Consider the following 20,111-nt stretch of genomic DNA (forward strand, 5'->3'; position numbering starts at 1 on the left):
CAGGCCCATCCATGCTGGCTGGTCCCTGGCCCACATTTGAATAATTTGGGCTTGGGAATGACAAGGAAGCTTCGTGTTTGTGTTATGGTCTTGCTAGCATGTTTTCTGGAGTGGCTATCATTTAGTGCCTCTAACCCTAAAGATGGGGAGTGAGCAGTGTAACCTGGCTTTGTCAAAGGGGTGGCAAGAAGAACCAGGAGTCTTGAGTACTAGGGTCCCTCTCTCCTCCTTGAGCACACGTCTTTGCTTTCTGGAGATCTTTCCCTTGCCCAGGTAAATGCCTGGTTCTACCTGCAATGAGGCTGGCTGAGTAGATCGTGCAAAAAACAGCACAGGTGGTTCTCAAACTGTCCGGATGACAGACCCTGCAGAGGCTGTGGTGCTCTTTCAGTTGCTGTGCATTGATCACCTACTATGTGCCTGGTGCGTTGTGTGCACTGTTGTATCTCATTGGCCCTGCACTCTTCAAAGTGGATATTATCCCTAGTTATTTTCCAATAATATATATTTTTTTTTTCAGAGCTGCACCCGCAGCATATAAAAGTTCCAGGCTAGGAGTTGAATCGGAGCTGTAGCCCCAGGCCTATACCACAGCCACAGCAACCCCAGATCTGAGCTGAGTCTGCGACCTACCAACAGCTCATGGCAATGCCTGATCCTTAACCACCAAGTGAGGCCAGGGATCGAACCTGCATCCTCATGGATGCTAGTCAGATCCATTTCCTCTGAGCCATGACAGGAACTCCAATGTTTTTTCCAATAATAAAACCAAGGTCTCAAGAGGTAAAATAAGTTGCCCAAAGTTGCTCAGCTAGTAAGTGTCAAGACCAAGACTGGACCTCAAGGTCATAGGGCCCAAGTTTTCAGCTCCACCACCTCCTCTGGCTCCCAGAAATGTGAGCCTTTGTGAGCAAGTCTAGCCTCTCCACAAAACCATCAAGCTGAGAGGTAGTACTTGTAGAAGTCCTGCCTCCTTCCAGAATGATTTCCTCTTATCTCTGTGACTCCCACCATGTAGACATGGCAATAGGTATAAAACAGGCAGCAAGGAAAGCATTTCTCTCACTCTGGCATCAGGGCACTGTTCCCAGCCTTCTCTGGGACTGTGTCTTCACAGTGCAGACATCTAGACCACACCACAGGCCATCAAGGCTTGTCTCTGGCTTTCACACTCTATGTGGCCACTCTACTTTTGTGTCCCTCCACTTCTGATTCCCCTGGTCAGCAGAGGCCAGACTTGTAATGAGGTAATCTTAAAAGTCCAATCTTGATTTTAAAAATCAAGCCTTATAGAATCTTACACACACAGAATTTTAAAGCTGGAAAAGATGTTAAAGTTTACCCACTTAAACAGAATAGCGAGCCCAGAAATAAACCCACATACCTACAGTCAACTAATCTTTAACAGAGGAGGCAAGAATGTACAATGGAGGAGTTCCCATTGTGGCTCATCGGGTTAAGAATCCATTAGGATGAAGGTTTGATCCCTGGTCTTGCTCAGTGGGTTAAGGATCTGGCATTGCCGAGAGCTGTGGTGTAGGTTGCAGATGTGGCTCAGATCCTGCAATGCTGTGGCTGTGGTGTAGGCTGGCAGCTTCAACTCCAATTTGACCCCTAGCCTGGGAATGGAAATTTCATATGCCGGACGTGTGGCCCTAAAAAGCAAAACAAAAACAAAAACATAAACAAACAATGGAGAAAAGACAATCTCTTCAGCAAGTGGTATCAGGAAAGCTGGACAGCCATGTGTAAATCAATAAATGTAGAATACTCCCTCACACCATACACAAAAATACACTCAAAGTGGCTTAAAAGACTTAAGTATAAGACCTGACACTATAAAACTAGAAGAGAACATAGGCAAAATATTCTCTGACATAAATCACAGCAATTCTTTTTTGGGTCAGTCTCCCAAGGCCAAGGAAATAAAAGCAAAATTAAACAAATGGGACCTACACAAACTTAACAAGCTTTTGCACAGCAAAGGAAATCATAAACAAAACAAAATGACAACCTATGGACTGGGAGAAAATATTTGCAAACAATACAACTGACAGGGCTTAATTTCCGAAATACACAAACAGCTCAAACTTGGCAGGACCTATGGGTGAGCGTGATGACAGTCCTTCACCATCAACTCCAGGCCGTGGTTTGGGATCAAATGCTGCCTGGGAGATCCTGGTCACAGAACACTTGTGACCTCAAGAACATCTTGAGGTCACAACTCCATGTGGCAGGAGGAGAACAGGGCATTTAGCAAAGCCCCTCAAATAGATGCTACTGTGAGGAAGCCCCAGTGGCAGGGGAATCCGAGGCCTGGGTCCTGGCCCCCAGCCACCTGGAGAACCAGGTCTGACCTCCTTGAGGGCTTTGGCCCCAGCACAGCCTCGTTGTGTGCTCAGTGAATCATTATCTTTGAAACCACCAAGGGAGCCACAGGAGGAACCTGGGAGAATTTCTGAGGTTTCTTGTCCTATTGGAGGCAAAGAAGAGTATTTCACGCTTATTCCACAGTTTCAGTTCTGAATAACTTTAGCTGTTAAAAACAAAACAGTCTGTCTTTATAGGAGGAAAATGGGTTGCTGTTGACAACATTCAAGGGAAGTGCTAGACTTTGAAGGCGTTTCTACATGAAGAGCTCCCCAAAGGCTGGGATCTGTGGTTCTCAAACCTCTGCTTGTTAGAACCCCTGGATGAGATCTGAAAACCTTTCCCATGCTCTGGTCCCACCTGCACAATTCAGTCAGAACCTCGAGAGGTGGACCAGCATCAGTACTTAAATCTCCCCGGGTAGCTCCAACATGCCCTGTTGTGACCCCTGGGTGGAATAAGTGAAGTCTCCTGTGGCATCCTTTGAGAAGGAGAGCAATGAGTTGGAGAGATAGGTCCCCAAGTAATTGCTCTATATTATCCCTAATTTAGGTATCCTTAATTTAGCACCTTTTTGGTCCAATTTATGCTCGATGGTGGGTACACCTGGGTTCATTTCCTTGCTCTGCTTTGATTTAGGTGCAGCCAGACCCTACACCATGGTTGAATATTCCTGGATGGTAGCTTATAGACGGCCTAGCTATTACACAGATTTGGGGTAGAAAAGGAGGAAACAGCCTGTAACAGCATAGAAGGGTCTTGCTGTCATTCCACTGGTTGGACCTAAGCATTATACTCTTTGCCTCTTTATCTTCGATACGGGAGAAGTTCAGATGTCTGCTGGTGATCCTGGGAAAGTGGCTTTCAAGTCCAGAGACAATAAATAACTTTCCCAAGATTACCAATAGACACAGGGATATCATTCCTGTCTGTAAAATGGGAATAATATTGACCTCACAGTGTTGAAGAAACGAGTACCTGAAATTATGTTGGTCAAACTCCTGGCCCAGTGCCTGCCCATGGGAAAGGCACTCACTAAACAGTAGCTAATGTTTGTGTGCACTGATTGGCCAGACCCTTCATTATAAGGCAAGAGACTCAAATGTTTATTTATTTTTGTCTTCTTAGGGCCACACCCAAGACATACAGAGGTTCCCAGGCTAGGGGTCCAATTGGAGGTGTAGCTGCTGGCCACAGCCATGCCAAATCCAAGCCATGTCTGTGACCTACACCACAGCTTATGGCAATGCCGGATCCTTGACCCACTGAATGAGGCCAGGGACCGAACCTGCAACCTCATGGTTCCTAGTTGGATTCGTTTCCGCTGCGCCACGACGGGAACTCTGCGTTGTGTATTTTAATGTGCATGGGAAAGGTGAAGCACTTCCTCTTCTTCACTTTTAACTGCTCAGTTATGAATACCTAGCTCACACTTAGCTGCTAGGTTTTTCATCTAGTTTTATTTTTTTAGTGTTGGCTGCTTTCATTTTTTACAAATTATAGTTGATTTACAATGTTGTGTAATTTCTGCTCTACAGCTAAATGACTCAGTTATACATACATACACATTCTTCTTTTCCACTATGGTTTATCACAGGATATCGAATATAGTTCCCCTGCACTATACAGTAGGACCTTGTTTCTCCTTCCTCTATGTTTATAGTTTGCACCTGCTAACCCCGACTCCCAGCCCATCCCTCCTTCAGCCCCTCCCCCACAAGTCTGTTACTGAAGTCTGTGAGTCTCTTTCACAGTTAGCCGTGTATAACGATAGTCCGTGTTCCTCTAGTGGATGTTGATCCAACATTTTGCTCACAGGGATGCCACATTCCCCTGCCCGAGTAGAAAGCAGAAGGTGTAAAAACTTCATGCTGGAAAGAAACACCTCAAAGTTTCAACATTCTTTCAGGTTCTGACTGCTTTCCAAGTCGGACACAGCAGAACTGAGGGAAAGAGATCCCCCGTCAGCAACAGTCACAACCCCTCACATTTATAAGATTTTTTTCAGTTTTCAAAGCATTTCCCCTATTCACTGCAGTAACCTTGAGAGAAAGGTAGGGGAGCCTTCTACCTGATTTACAGATAAAGAAACTGGGGACCAAAGTAACTCAATACAACTGGGGCTGGAAAGATGTTTCCAAGAAAGCACACTGACGCCAGCCAGCAGCAGCAAGAGGAGAGAGTGGGGCCCCTCAGTAACTATTCACAGCTTCTATTTACTATTTACTACTCCAGGCTGGGCGCTGAGTGTCAGGAAGGCCAGCGAACACGGCACGCGTGGTGCTGTCCTCACGGAACCCCCGGCTTAATGGGGTTTGATGCGTCTAATCACTCTCACCGCCTCCAGCTGGTTCCTCTGCTCTGGGTGGCTGTTCTGTTCAACCTGACCTTAGCAATGAGTCTCTAATGTGGATCTCTACTACCCCTACGCTCCAGAAAAGGCAGCTACTTTTGCTCACCAGCCAGACACGGGTCTCCTTCAATTACGGTGATGGCACGTCATTCAGTTTGGTCAGCATGCCCTCCTGTGGGGTGATCGAAGCCCCACACATGCCGTCTGGAGCCCATTGGTCCGAGGACCGTCCTCACTTGTGGATCCAAAGCTAACAGGAGCGCCTCCTCAGCGGGTTTGTCCTTCACCACAGTTTGGATTATGGAGCCCTGGCCACGGGCCCAGTGACGCGTGTGTTGGAGGTGGAAAAGTGACAGAGAGGGAGGCTATGGAGCTATTTTCATCTTGTTCCAACGGCTTAAAACACCAGCTTCTTTTGTGCCTTATTTAGATGAACAATCTTGACCTAAAAAAAAGTCCAAGCTGTGACTCAGTTGAGTGCCCTTAGTTGCTCAGCATGCCCTGGGCTCCTGTCTGGGGCTATTCTGAACAACGTCTTTGGATGCTATGAGGTGGACACCATATTTCAGCAGTCGAAAGAGATTTTGGAAATCACCCCCCTGGATTTGGGGACCAAGGTGAAAAACACTGGTGTTTGGAAGCCAGGCTTGCTGTTTTGCCCTTTCTTATTTTTAAATAGCATGGGTGGGAGGTGGTCTTGACCATTAAAAGACAAGTGTGTTTCTAGTTTCCAGAACAGAGGGTATGGACCTTGCAGATTTACCAAGGTGAGCCCGGATCCCACCTGAGGAACCACACCTGTGCTTGGGGAAAGGAGCCATATGGCAGGGTCATGCTGGGGTAAACGTGTTCCTTCCAAACCTCTTCTCAATATCGAGGCTGGTCTGAGGGAAGACTGTGGAATAGGGTGAGTTTGCTTCTGGTGTCCTGTGCTGCCTCCGATCACTGCACAGCCGCCTATCACGGTCCCACTCTTGGGTCCTGTCCATGTCTTCCTTTCCCAGAAAGCACTGTGTGCTCCAAAATGATCTCTGTGCCACCCCCATTAAACTCCTGCTTTTTATTCATGTAGAACCCCCAGTGGCAGGAGAAAAATGTGTCCCTCACTTTGTCTCAGTGTCCAGGCTGCCTAGGCTCAGGACCTTACTGGGATGCATAGACAAGAAGAGGTGGTCTGGTGTGAGGGAAGATGTGGGGGTTCTGAGGACTTGGTTGGAACCCCACTCATGCCATTCCCTGGCCGGGTGATTGTGGTCTAAGGCTCTTCATGTTTTTTGCTTCACTTTCCTTTCCTGTGACAACCTCATGAGCCACCATCTATAGAAACATCTCCGTCAATGGCTTCAGACAAACATAAGCAATAGCTGTGGGCCTTGTATAAGTTCTGGAATCAGCCTTTGCTTGTGATGTCAATGCTAATACCACCCAACCATCCCCTCCAATGCTGACAGTCCTGACTAAGTGATAGTGATGGCAGCGATCGTCAGAAGTGTGCATGTAGCAGGTGCAGGGCAAGTTTTGCAGCCAGGCTTGTATCTGAGAGCTTCCACTTCCTGGCTAAGTGACCTTGGGCTGATTCCTTATCGGGAAATGAGGGTGATGACAATGCCCCTCCCCCCACCACTGCCTTCACAGTGATGTGACCAAGATTAAATGAGTTGACTCACATAAAGCTCTTGGAACAGTGCCTGGCGTCAAGAAGACACTCAATAAATACTCTTATAACGAGGGGTTTCCATTTGTAGAGAATGCCCAGATATGTCATCTGATTTGCATTTGATTCCTACAACATCCTGTGACAGAGAATTATATCATTTTATGAATAAGGAAACAGATTCAAGCGGATTAAATGTCTCACCTGGGAACCGAGCCTACATTTGCTGACTCTAAGACCAGTGCTCCTTTCTCTGCCACATGGACAAAAGTACTCTTAAAACTAAACAATACAAGCCAGTGATACTCAAGACATAGGTCAATATTTTTGTAAATTCTTGTTAAGGACTAGATACAAATAAGCAAAGGTTTAGATGTGGCTTTTGCATGGTGGGTTTCCTGCCTTGATATTTGTAGCCTTGCAGAGCTGCCAAGTCAGGTATGACCTGCCCTGGGTGATAAAGATTCCATAAAGAAGACCTCAGAGGAATGATACTTTTTCCCCAAAGATGACTTGTGGGAACAGTCTGGGCTCTTTCTAGGCTGCTGGTGGGAAGGATGGTTCAGAGAGAGATGAGAGGTCAGACAGCTTCTTCCAAACAGCCGCACTGAGGGAGCATCTTCACTGGATTTTAGCTGCTCTTGTTAAATTCCCACTTCAATTTAAAAATAAAAATTAAAAGATGTGGTTAAAGGCAGAATCCAATGTTTCCACCTGAAAAGCAGTTTCGGAAATACAGAGGAGCGGAGACAGCCAGAGTCCTGTGCCTGTGGAAACAGATGGTAAAGCACTGGTTCCCTCATTCCGGTCCCTCCCTCCATCTATCCATCAGGCCACCCAGGCATCATTCTTCCATCCGACACATATTTATTAAGCTCTGACTCTCAAGGCCACCTCCTGAGTTGCTTGTGGCTCTTCTGGCAGTCATGGTTAGCCGCAGCCAAGAACAGTAGCCTTGCGCCCCTCCTCAGAGGCAGGTGGCCCAAAGCAGCTGCTTCGCTTCCTAGGTTTTTCCCTTCCCTCCCTCATTCCCTTTTAATCTGGGCCAGTGTCCTCAGACATGGCGAGGATGGTGATTTCCCAAAGCACAGCTATTATTTTGTTTCCATATTCAGCCCACCTGGATGTCCTGTGTTTAATTTCAAGGCACCATTGCCCTGTTTTTTCTTTGCTTCTTGGAAACAGGTCCTCCAGGAGGAGCGGCCTCTTGGGTCCTGCCCTGTTGCATACGGCTGGCTACACCTACACCCCCTCATCAGAAGAGCCCAGAATGAAGCCTCCCTCTTGTCACTGTCAGGCATCCAGGCCCAAGTCACAGGCTGTCAGGAGCACAGATGCCTGAGCTCTTCTCCACTGACAACAGGTGGGGGAGGATGGGGGGTGGGGAGGGAGAGCATGAGGCAAGGCACTAGCCCGCGGCACCAGGAGGCAGAGACCCTGGAACTTCTCGGTTCCCGTCCTGGCTCTACCAGCAACTACCTTGCTCTCAGACCCAGGAAAGCAGCTTCACCATTCTCTTCTTGATTTTCTTCATCTGTATCTCAAGGATGGGCACCTGCCCTTGGCTACAGGGCTGTAGGGAGGACCACTAGAGACAACAGGATGTCCTGTATTAAAAGGTTCCAGTCCGGTCTCATAATTAGTTACTATAGATGACAGATTGCTCTAGGGGCAAAAAAGAGTCCTGCTGATTCAGATGCCTGACTCCTACCTCCGGCTTGATTCTTTTATGGGACTATAAAATAAGATCATCCCTGTGATCTGGGGCTAGAGGTTCATGCCCAGGCAGCTCTGGAAAGGGTTGAGAAACCAGAAATCTGTCATATAACAGGTTCATACAACTCACAGGGTAAGTGCTTCGAGATGAGCGATGACATAGCTATTAGTGCCTCTGACTGTAAAAATGCAACATGGTTTTATTTTTACATTTTTTAGGATTAATATTTTTTGGCCACACCTATGGCATGTGGAAGTTCCTGGGCCGCAGATTGAACCCACACCACATCAGTGACGATGTTGAATCCTTAACTGCTGAGCCACCAGGGAACTCCACAACATGGTTTTAAAATCTTCGGCAACAGTGTCTTAAAAGGTACCAGTGTAAGAATACTCATTTTTGGGAACAGATCCTTTGTGCTTCTTTTTTTTTGGTCTCTGCATACACCTCTGGTTCTTCCTATACCTATCACGCTTCATTTTTTTAAAAAATTACTTTAACTTTTTATTCTTATTTCCCTTGGTATTTTCTCCCTTCAATGGGTCATAATTAAAAAACAAGGTTAACAACAAGGCAGAAATAGAGTCCCAGACATAGAAAACAAACTTATGGCTAGCAAATGGGAAAGGGGGGCAAGGATAAATTAGGAGTTTGGGATTAACAGATACACACTCCTATATATAATATAAATAAACAACAAGGACTTATGTAGACCACAGGGAACTATATTCAGTATATTCTAATAATCTATAATGGAAAAGAATCCAAAAAAATATATGCGTATACCTCAAATATTTTAAATCAACTATGTTTTAATTAAAAAAAAAAACAGGTTAACAACAATAACAATTCAAGGTTCTTTGTTCTTACCTGTGTTTATCAAGATTTATTTATTTTGTCTTTTTGCCTTTTCTAGGGCCGCTCCCGCAGCATATGGAGGTTCCCAGGCTAGGGGTCTAATCGGAGCTGTAGCTGCCAGCCTATGCCAGAGCCACAGCAACTTGGGATCCGAGCCGTGTCTGTGACCTACACCACAGCTCCTGGCAACACCGGATCCTTAACCCTATGAACAAGGCCAGGGATTGAACCCGCAACCTCATGGTTCCTAGTCGGATTCATTAACCACTGTGCCACGACGGGAACTCCTGTTTATTGAGTTTTAAATACCCTGCTCAGATTTTGAAATTGATGGACAGAATATCTTACAAATGGTGAAACCATCAAGCAACAAAGCTTATTTGTCACCAACACATTAGAATTTTTACAACAGATGTTTTAAAACTATTTGCAGAGAATTCATTCTTAGATTCTTGATGAGAGTGAAATCTTCCTGTAAGGGCAGGGTTTTAGAAACAGCCAGAAATGACCTGGATTTGCCTTTAGCAGCTCTGTCCTCAGACATTCACTTCCCTTTTCCTGCCAGGGCCAAGCTCTCCAGGTCCTGCTCTCCAAGCCCCTCCCAGGACTACCTGCTCAGGTGTGGGCTCTGGAGAGGGACTGCCCTAGACCTGCTCTCATCAGCCCTGCCCTTCCCTGGGGTGTGAGGTGCTCGTGCAGCCAAGTGGCTGTGCCCCCGGGGAGCCTGTGTCTCCCTTCTAGACCATCCTTGGGGTACAAGGAACCCCCACATTCCCCCCCCCTCCAGGGTCTCCAGGGCCAACTGCAGGGCCTGCCTGACCTCTTTCCCGGATAGCACAGCTGCTACGCTTACCTCTGGCTGAGAGGGGGCTGAGAGCAGCTGTTTATGTTTGGGGTGGGGGTGTGTGCAGGGCTGAGGTGTGAGGGGGGCATTAACCTAAGGCCCCTCGTGATGTGAGATGGAGCTAGGAGTGAAAAGAAAATGGGGCTGCTATAGGTTGGGGCTTGGGGGCTCGGCTACCACATTTGGAATTAGAACCTGGAGGAAGGTGAGCATTCTAAATCTGAGCGTGCAGTCCACCTTGTTGTGAGGATATATCTGTCAAGGTAGGAGGACAGAACATATTTATGTTTTGTCAGCTTGAGTTATCATTTTTAAATACTGAGGCATATGGTCTGTGCCCTCTGTTTGTACTCTATCTTTTTACATTAAGGTGGCCTGCGTGGGGGCAGGCCCGTGGCCGTGTCTAGTATCCACCTCTCAGCCTGGCCCTGTGGAAAGACCCCCACTTTCACCCCAGATCCTGATTTGTGGCTCCCCTTGGGGACATGCCACAGGTCCCAGGGCTGGCTCCACTGCACCCCCAGCCCTGTGTCTGAGAGCCCTGGGAAGGAAATTTCAACAACTGGGAACCACACCTGGTGCATCAGGCCAGGACTTGAGCTCAGTGTTGTCTTTGTTCATTCCCAGACGTGGGAGGCCATTTAAAGGACAGGCTTGGTTTCTTCTGCGGCCAACAGGCTGGCTGTTCAGGCAGCTCCAGAGGAGGTTGGGGGCATAGGCAGCATGATGACTGGGGAAGCTGAAGGGGGCTGGGGCTCTGTCAAAACCTCAAGTTGAGAGCTCAGGTGGGCTGGACCTGGAGATAGCAAAGCGCAGATCTAGGGAAAGACCATAAGCGAGGCCTTCACAGCTCCTTCCAATGTCAGTTACATGAGGATCCCCTGGACACTGGTGGGTACAGGGCAGTAGAACCTGCTATGGCCTGAATGTTTGTGAGCCCCTGAAATCCACTGGCTGAAATCCTAACCCCCGAGGTGATGGTATTTGTAGGTGGATTTTGTGTTGAGTTGAGCCATTGAAATTTGGAATTGTTATAGCAGCACAACATAGCCTATCTTACCTTTTACACAACATTTTTGATCCCTCAGAAATTCTATGTGCATTTACTCACTCTATATGACATATTGCTTCTAAGGAAGTATCACCGCCTTTTGGAGGTGATTAGGTCATAAAAGTAAAGCTCTCATGGTGGAGATTATGGCCTGTGAAAGGGACCCTTGAGAAGTTTCCAGCCATAAACCAGGAGTAGGACCCTCACCAGAACATGCTGGCACCTTGATCTTGGACATGCAGCCTTCAGAACGAAGAAAAATAACATGCTGTTGTTTAGGAGCTCCTGTTGTGGCTCAGCAAGTTAAGAACCAATGTAGTACCCATGAGAATGTGGGTTAGATCCTTGGCCTCACTCAGTGGATTAAGGATCTGGCATTGCTGTGAGCTGTGGTGTAGGTTCCAGACGTGGGTTGGATCCTGAGTTGCTATGGCTGTGGTGTAGGGGCCGGCAGCTGCAGCTCTGATTCGACCCCTAGCCTGGGAACTTCCATATGCTGCAGATGATGCTATAAAAAGAAAAAAAAAATGCCGTTGTTTAGAAGCCACCCAGGCTGTGGTATTTTGTTACAGCAGTTCAAGTAGACTAAGCTCAAACCCTTCTGGAAATGTGTTTCCCAACACACCTCTCTCTCATGGGGAGCACTGTGGGGCGTGGGAGGGCGCTCTTGGTCTGGGGTGGAGTGGGGTCCCTGGGGGCGTGCAGTGCCAGCAGAGTTCACGGGGGCCTTCCAAGGCAGGTCCAGCACCTGCAGGCCTTCCTTTAGCCTAGTGCCCTGTTCTCTGGGCTCCATTCTGAGATGGGGAGTCCCCTGGCAACCCAAGTGACATGGGGACCCAGAACATGGAGTAAGGCTCTGAAGCACAGGACAACTTCAACTGGAAGGGGCTGAGTTCCAGTTCCTCCAGAAGCTTCCCTGGCTGCCCCCTCCCCTGCAGAACGCTCATAGCTGACAAGTCTGGACCTTACATTTCTGCCCCCTACAGAGAGGCATTGTTTTTCCCCAATAAAATACGTAGTAAAATATGCCTCACACATCAGGCAGGAAGACAGACAAGAAAGAAACAAACAGGAGTTCCCATCATGGCTCAGTGGAAACGAATCTGACTAGTATTCATGAAGATGCAGGTTTGATCCCTGGCTTCACTCAGTGGGTTAAGGACCCAACATTGCCATGAGTGGCTTGGATCTGACGTTGCTGTGAGCTGTGGTATAGGTCACAGATGTGGCTCAGATCCTGCGTTGCTGTGGCTGTGGTGTAGGCCAGCGGTTACAGCTCAGATTCGACCCCTAGCCTGGGACCCTCCATATGCCACAGGAGCGGCCCAAGAAATGGCAAAAAAAAAAAAAAAAAAAGAAAGAAAAAAAAAAGAAACAGATGCATATACAACACATTTCAGGGAGGACTCTACAGAATGTAAAGCAGAGTGTGAGCTAGAGGATGAGGAGAGGAAGGGCTGTTTTAGATGGGGCAGGTGGGGATGGAATCACAGAAGGCCTCTCAGAGGAGGTGACATTCGAGCAGAGGCCCAAGGAAGTGAAGGACCATGTGGGTACTGGGGAGAGAGGCATCGCTGGGAGAAGACCCTACAGGCAGCCCAGAGGGGAAGGAGTAAGCGGAGGGTGGCGGAAGCCAGGGCCTGGATCACATAGGGCCACGTTGGCTGTGGTGAACCAGTGGTAGTGCCATGAGCTGTGATGTAGGTTGAAGATGTGGCACATCTTTCCCCTAATTCTGACCTCTGCACGCCTGTAGAGCCCAAGGTCATTTCATGTGCAATGGAATCCTCTAGCCACAATGTATTTCAGACAGAGATGACTTTAGAAAGGTGGCAATTTAACTGCATAACCAGAGATGTTCTCATATACGATCGCTCGTATTGATGCTAAACCTTAAACACTGTTTACCAGACACTCAAGGGTGGTTAGTAATTTTGTTCCAGACACGAAAGCAGGGAGCAGTTATGACCAACGTGACTGACTGGGCCTGCTTCCTTATCGATTATCCAAACAGCTTCAACAGCGTGGAGGGGCCATCCCGAGCCTCTAGACCAAGGTTTCCCTTTTCTTTGAACTTGTTGCCCCTCTAGTGAATGCCTCCTAATTCCAGGGACAGTTGTCATCCAGGGAGAGGCAAGGAGAATTCAGGCGACTGCCTTTCTCTTCCTGGCTGGCTGCTCTGATCTCAGAAAAGTCCTTCTACATTTGGGGTCTCCATCCTTTGTGGTTGTTTTTTGTTTTGTTTTGTTTTGTTTTTTAAGGCTGCACCCATGGCACATGGAAGTTCCCAGGCTAGGGGTTGAATCAGAGCTACCAGTAGCTGGTCTATGCTGCAGCCACAGCATCGCCAGATCCTTAACCCCCTGAGTGAGGCCAGGGATTGAAAGCATCCTCACAGATACCAGTGGGATTCTTAACCCACTGAGCCACAATGGGAATTCCCTCCATTCTGTTTTAAGCTCTTGAATGAGAAGATAAATTTTCAGAAGTGCCTGGAGAGATGAATTTCATGATTATAGAACACCTGCACATAATACAAAAAGCCCAGAAGAATCCTTTATTTGAATCACCAGAAAGTATTTCCCTAGTATTTTCCAGGAGATAAAATGCGATGTTGGTGGTGAGAATGTGGGCTTTGGAGGCAGGAGACCTGGCCCCAATCCCAGGGCTGCCACTTTTGACCTGTGCCACCAGGGGCAACTTTCCAATTACAGCTACAACTGGGTGCCCATGTGCTGGGCACTTTACAGAAATGTTTTCTTCACAGCATGATAATCACCCCCATTTTACACACGAGGAAACATGACATACAATTGTGTGCAGTTCCCCGGCTTGTGGGTCAGGGCCAGGATCAAGCTCTGCTCACTAGAAGACTCCAAGTTCTCCTCATCACTGTGGGGGTGGGGGGGAGTGCATGTGAAACACCCAGGACATAACCATTGCTCTGTGCACACCACTTTCTTCTCATTTGGGGGCTAAAAGAGATAATACAGACTCAAAAGTCCAGAGAAGTTTGTCTTCTACCCACGCTGCACCCCCACCTCCTTTGCGCATTTAATTTTCACCAGCATCAAAGCCATGGAAAATATCAGCCCCTCCCTCAGCCAGGAATCTACTTTTTCACCATGAAGCTTTGTGGGTCCAGCTTTGGCAGCCTTTGCCTCAGCAGGGCTGGGCTCTGCCCTTGAGGCACGTTTGTGCTGACCTTAGAATAAGCTCTTGAGGAGTTTCCATCATGGCACAGTGGAAACGAATCTGACTAGGAACCATGAGGTTGTAGGTTCAATCCCTGGTCTGGCTCAGGGGGTTAAGGATCCGACGTTGCCGTGAGCTGTGGTGTAGGTTACAGATGTGGCTTGGATCCCACATTGCTGTGACTGTGGTGTAGGCCGGCAGCTGTAGCTCCCATTGGATCCCCAGCCTGCGAACCTCCATATGCTGTGGTGTGGCCCTAAAAGGCAAAAAAAAAAAGCTCTTGAAGTTCCTGTTGTGGGTCAGCAGGTTAAGAACCCAACTAGTGTCTGTGAGGATGTGGGTTCAATCCCTGGCCTTGATCAGTAGGTTCAGGATCTGGTGTTGCTGCAAGCTGTGGTGTAGGTCACAGATGCAGCTCGGATCTGTCCTAGGCTGGCAGCTGCAGATCTGATGCGACCCCTAGCCTGGGAACTTCCATATGCCATAGGTGTGGCCCTAAAAAGAAAAAAATGGAATAAGCTCTTATACATGGAGAATTGACTATGGGCCAAGGACTGCAGCCAGCATGGAGGTGCATTTTGTTCCCTCACCCTCAGAGCAGACCCCAAAGTAGACACAGCTGACATCTCTATTTCATAGAAGAGGAACTGGGTCTTAGAGAGAGCCATCCACTTTCCTGGGATCTGTTACCTTGCCACTGGCAGTCAGGATTAGACATGAGGTCTGCCTTACTCCTAAATTCTTTGTGCCCCTTAGAAAATAGACATCTCTTCAGGCAAACTGGGGTTTGCCCATCTCCTCCCAGCTGTCTTCTTTAGCCTCCCCACAACCCAGTAAAACAAAAACAAGCTCAGAATAGACTATTTCTAAAATGAAGATTCCTAGGTGTTTGGGAGGATCCAGGCTTTAAGTAAACAGCCATTGTCAAAGGGAAAGCTCTATGTGTTCCATGGCAAAGGCCACGCAGACAGTCACACCCCCTGACTTAGTAATTGCACCCCTGGGATTCTGCTTAGGTTATATTTAACATCAACAAAACCCTCCACGAGTATATTTATCATAAAGTTATTTCAATATCTAAAGTTTAGAAGCAACATCAATGTCAAAATTAGAAACTGCTTGTGAACCACTATGCATCAATGAAACTGAACACTAGGCAACCATTAAAATTATGAATATTTTAGTCTATATAGAAATGGAGTGATGTTTACATACATTATCACATGTGATTAAGTGAAAATAGTAGAGTATAAAATCTATGTGCACTGTGATGGCAACTAAGCACAGTATACATGTGTGTGGGCAAAGTCTGGAATGGAATTAATGAAAATGAAAATAGTATTATTAGGGTGGTAGAAGCATGTTAAGAACAAAGTTCAAACAACAAAGAAGATGTGAAATTGAAAGTATATCTATTGCAAAAGGTAGTTACTGTTACATTTTCTTGCACCTGCTTCATAGATGCGTTTTTAATTTTAAAAAGATTGGAGTTCCCATTGTGGTGCAGTGGAAACAAATCCAACTAGGAACCATGAGGTTGCGGGTTCAATCCCTGGCCTCATTCAGCAGGTTAAGGATCCGGCGTTGCTGTGAGCTGTGGTGTAGGTCACAGATGTGGCTCAGATCTGGCATTGCTGCGGCTGTGGCGTACGTTGGCAGCTATAGGTCTGCTTAGATCCCTAGCCTGGGAATCTCCATATGCTGCTGGACAAAAGACCAAAAAAAAAAAAAAAGAAAAAGATTCTTAGTGCTATTTTTAGTTAGAAACCTAGCAAAACAAGTCATTTCTTTCACAACAGCCAGTACCTGTTTCTTTCAGATCATTTGGATTCTTTTAATTAGATTTGACTTTGGTTATTAACACTTTTTAATCTGAAAATTTTTCAGACATATAAAAATTTAGAGTATAGTGTAATGACCTTATGTGTACCCACGACCCAGCATAAAAACAAAACACTTACAATTCAGTTTTATTTTAAGACCTCCCGTGTATACCTCCCTAATCCCATCTATCCCTCCCTCCCTGTCAGTGGTCATGACATTCCTGAATTTACTCTTCGTATTTTTCTACTTTTACTATGAATATATAGCTCTGAAAAATATTTGCTCTTCTTTTGCACATTTTTAAACTTTTCTATAAATTTCTGCAACTTGCTTGTTTCACTCAATATAATTTTTGTGAGATTTCTCCATATTGACAGAAATAGTTCATTTGTATTCACTGCTGTTGAATATCCCTGTGTGTGAATGTAGCATCCACGATGGTGTCTTGCCCACTGGTGTTCTTCCTGTGGTCCCCATTTCCCTACCCATGGCCTGACCTGTATAGTGTCCCATGGAGGCCCCGAAAGGCGGGGTCTGAATACCCCTGTCTTGCTCAGTTCCCAGTCATGGGATGCCCTGGGGAGTGTACCACCCTGGGTGAGCCCGATAGGGCAGCTGAGGCAGACCCTGAAGCAGCCAACTGCTGGAAGTACCTGCTGGCCCCGACCCCAGCAGCTGTGCAGCCAGGCCTCCCTTGAAGGGGCCCTGGGCTGCAGGCCTGTGTTCACCACAAGAATACACCTTTTGTTGGCTGCTTCCTCTGTCACACATTTGGGATCACCTCCCACATATAAACTACCTGTACTTGTGTCCTGTGTCAGGGTCTGCTTCTGGGGGGAACCCAAACTAAGACAATGAATGTATCTCAGTGTATGTGTCCATTCTGCTATTAATGAACATTCCAGTTTGCCATATTTTGCTACTACCGACTATGTTGAGGTGAGCCTTTTTGTGCAAGTCTCTTTGCTTGACATGCTATGGGAGTTTTAAGATAAATACCTAGAGATAGAGGTCTTGGGTTACAGTTCTTGGAAAACAGGGTTACACGTCTTCAAGTTTATGAGGGGTTGCACCAAGATGCTGTGGCTAAGGCTAAGATTGAGAGTAAGGATACACTGGGGAGACAGCCTCCCATTAAAGGGGTTTTGTGCCAGGTGGACTTCATCAGAGATGGATCCTCAGAGTCCTTCCTCTAGGGCAGAGCTTCTCAAACTTTAATGCACATACAAATCCCTGAGGAATCTTGTGATATAGCAGATTCTGATCTGGCAAGTCTAGGTTGGGATCTGACGTTCTGTGTTTGTAAGCTTTTAGGTGCTGCTGCTTTTACTCCATGGACCTCACATTGAGTATCAGACTCTAGAGAATGAGTCTGATTAGGGGGCTATTGGAATATCAAAGTGAAATATCCATGATTCTCTTTGATTGGTTCCAAGAGAATAGGTTGAAAAGAAATGGCCTAACAGAGGGGAATAGCCTGTGGGCTGAGCCATTAAGATACTATAAATGTGGGCTATTATGCTACTAAGGGTCTAAGAATTCACCACTGATGACTTTTTGGAATTGGTGTCAATTCCAGGTTATTCCTCACTTTTGTCTTCAGGAAAGATATAGGCCTGTGGGGTCTGACAGGAGTATGTCTGTCTTGTTAAATGTCAGCTTTTTTTTTTTTTTTTTGTCCTTCTGTTGTTCTTGTTCTAAACACAATGTTTGGCTGACAATCTGAGGGTGCTACAACATTTGCCTCTAAGAAGTGCCCAGGTCAGGTGGGTCTGTACTTGAATCCCCAAGGGGATGGATCCACTGGGCTGATTTGAGGATTCACGGCCATGAACCATCCTCTAGGAAGGCCCTCTGTTCATTTCCATCAGGGCAAAGGGACTTTTAACATCAGTTAAAGGACTTCTGTTTGTATTTAACATGGAATAACAAGGATTGAAATTATCCTCCCGTGCAAAACAACTAAAACACTGAACAAAATATTTGAAACAATGAGAACACATGAGGTGGGTCCTGTGATTACCTAGATTGCCCGGAGAAAGTTTTCCATCTGTGACACATGGAGGGGAACCCAGGCAGAGCCCAGGAGACTCCTGTGTGGAGTGAACAGAGATGTGGTGCAGGGAAGCCAAGGCAGCCAGAGCTCGCAGGGCAGAGTAGCAGAGGAGAGAGCTGCACACAGAGAGGACTCTGAAGATCTGCAGAGGGGGAGTTCCCATCATGGCTCAGCAGAAATGCATCTGACTAGTATCCATGAGGATTCGGGTTTGATCCCTGGCCTCACTTAGTGGGTTGGGGATCTGGTGTTGCTGTGGCTGTGCTGTAGGCTGGCAGCTGTAGCTCCGATTAGACCCCTAGCCTGGGAACTTCCATATGCCATGGGTGTAGGCCTGGAAAAAAAAGAGAGAGAGAGAGAGATGTCTGCAGAGGGTCCTCTTTGAGTATTTATTTGAGTACTGGCCAGCCCAGGCACGAGGAGAGTCTTGCTGAGACAAAGGAAAGAATCACCCAAAAGGACTTAAAGCAGAGCTCATGGAGCCAAGAATAATGCCTGATCCCAGCTGCCAGAGTGGAAAACCTCATAATTGAGGAGGTACAGATTAGAGTACCAAGGAGGGTTTGCCTCAGGGAAAAAATTAATTCTAAATTAAATGCAGCTCTGATCAGGCCTTATGAAATAAAAACATAAGACCTAAAATGATCAAACTGTTGGGGAGAAAGAAATTTTCCTCTACCCTTCTAGGTTCTTCTGGCTGGTCTAAGAATTAAACTGACATGAGACAGATTAACAGGAGAAAAATTAAACAAAAGTTTAATAGCATGGATATATGGGAGAGACCCCATAAAACTGAATAACTTGCCAAAATGGCCTAAGCCTTCACCTTAGATATGATCTTCATCTAAAGACAAAAGAGGATATTGGAAGCAGTCGTTGGGGACTTCACAGGGGATGAAGGCAACTGACAGGAAATGGAAAAGCAGCTGTTCGGAAAAGCCGTGCAAAGACAATGACACTCTGATCTTTAGGCCCTGCTTCAGTTTCCTCCACCATCCTAGCCCATATCTTTGAAGAGATCTTTGGGGATAGCTCTATTCCAGGAACAGGGTTGTTATCTAAAAATTTTTAGGGAGCTAAGAGGGAGGTCAAAGTTTCTTCCTCTTTTGGGCCTTGGTTGTTTTTAGCTCAAAATAATCCACATACCAAAAGACATTTCGGGGTAGCAAGTTTTGCCCCCATACAAAAAAACTATTTCTTTTTTTCTTTTTCTTTTTTAAACTGATTCTTTGGGATTTTCTATGTATAAGATCATATTATCGGCAAATTATGACAATGTTACTTCTTCCTTTCTGTTGTGGATGCCTTTTATTTCTTTGTCTTGCGTGATTGGTCTAGCCAGGACTTTGACTACTACAATGAATGGGAGTGGTGAGGGTGGGCATCCTTGCTTGGTTTCTGATCTTAGATAAAAAACACTTTCTTTTTCTTTTTTTTTTTTGTCATTTCTAGGGCCGCTTCTGTAGCATGTGGAGATTCCCAGGCTAGGGGTTGAATCGGAGCTGTAGCCACTGGCCTACACCAGAGCCACAGCAACGCAGGATCCGAGCCACGTCTGCGACCTACACCACAGCTCATGGCAACGCCGGATCCTTAACCCATTGAGCAAGGCCAGGGACTGAACCCGCAACCTCATGGTTCCTAGTCGGATTCATTAACCACTGAGCCAAAACAGGAACTCCACAAAACTATTTCTGAGCAACTTAACTGCACTCCGGAACAAGGCTCAAGCATATTTATATGAATACAAAAATATTCAACGCCCAACAAGGTAAAATTCACAATCTTTTGCATCCAAACAAAAAGTGCCAGACATGCAAAAAAGCAGGAAAATATAATCCAGAATGAGAAAAATCAAATTTTACCCAGAAAGAATATAGATGATAGAATTCATATACAATATTTTAAAGTTATTATGACTACATTCCATATTTCAAGAAGCTAGAGTAAAGACTAAACATGATAAGTGGAGACATGAAAGATATAAAATAGACCCAAACTGAATTTATAGGAATGAAAACTGTGATGTCCAAGATAAAAATCGAACTAGCTAATATTAATAGTAGATTATACATGGCAGAAAGAGTGAACATGAAGATATAGCAGTAGAAACTATCTAAAGAGAAACTTAGAAAATAGACTTTAAAAATTAGAACATCATTGAACTGTGTGATAACTTTAGGTGGCCT

General features: G+C 46.2%; 1 protein-coding gene across 4 annotated transcripts in view; it reads right to left on the reverse strand.

Annotated features, from left to right (window-relative positions):
• APH1B (aph-1 homolog B, gamma-secretase subunit) overlaps positions 1 to 20,111 on the reverse strand; it is a 214,118-nt gene that overhangs the window by 38,102 nt on the left and 155,905 nt on the right. The window contains exons 8-10 of one of the 4 annotated variants that reach the window (XR_007133043.1): positions 6,391 to 6,516; positions 4,830 to 5,168; positions 4,082 to 4,203 (exon numbers count right to left, since the gene is read on the reverse strand). The exons of 1 other annotated variant lie outside the window; for it this stretch is intronic. The gene's annotated coding sequence lies outside the window, so the exon portion shown is untranslated. Of the gene's footprint in view, positions 1 to 4,081; positions 5,169 to 6,390; positions 6,517 to 6,729; positions 7,033 to 20,111 lie in introns of those variants that run through there. 2 more of the 4 variants (XR_007133042.1, XR_007133045.1) reach the window with 2 other exon arrangements.

The sequence above is a fragment of the Phacochoerus africanus genome, chromosome 2, assembly GCF_016906955.1.
Source record: "Phacochoerus africanus isolate WHEZ1 chromosome 2, ROS_Pafr_v1, whole genome shotgun sequence".
Taxonomy (NCBI): domain Eukaryota; kingdom Metazoa; phylum Chordata; class Mammalia; order Artiodactyla; family Suidae; genus Phacochoerus; species Phacochoerus africanus.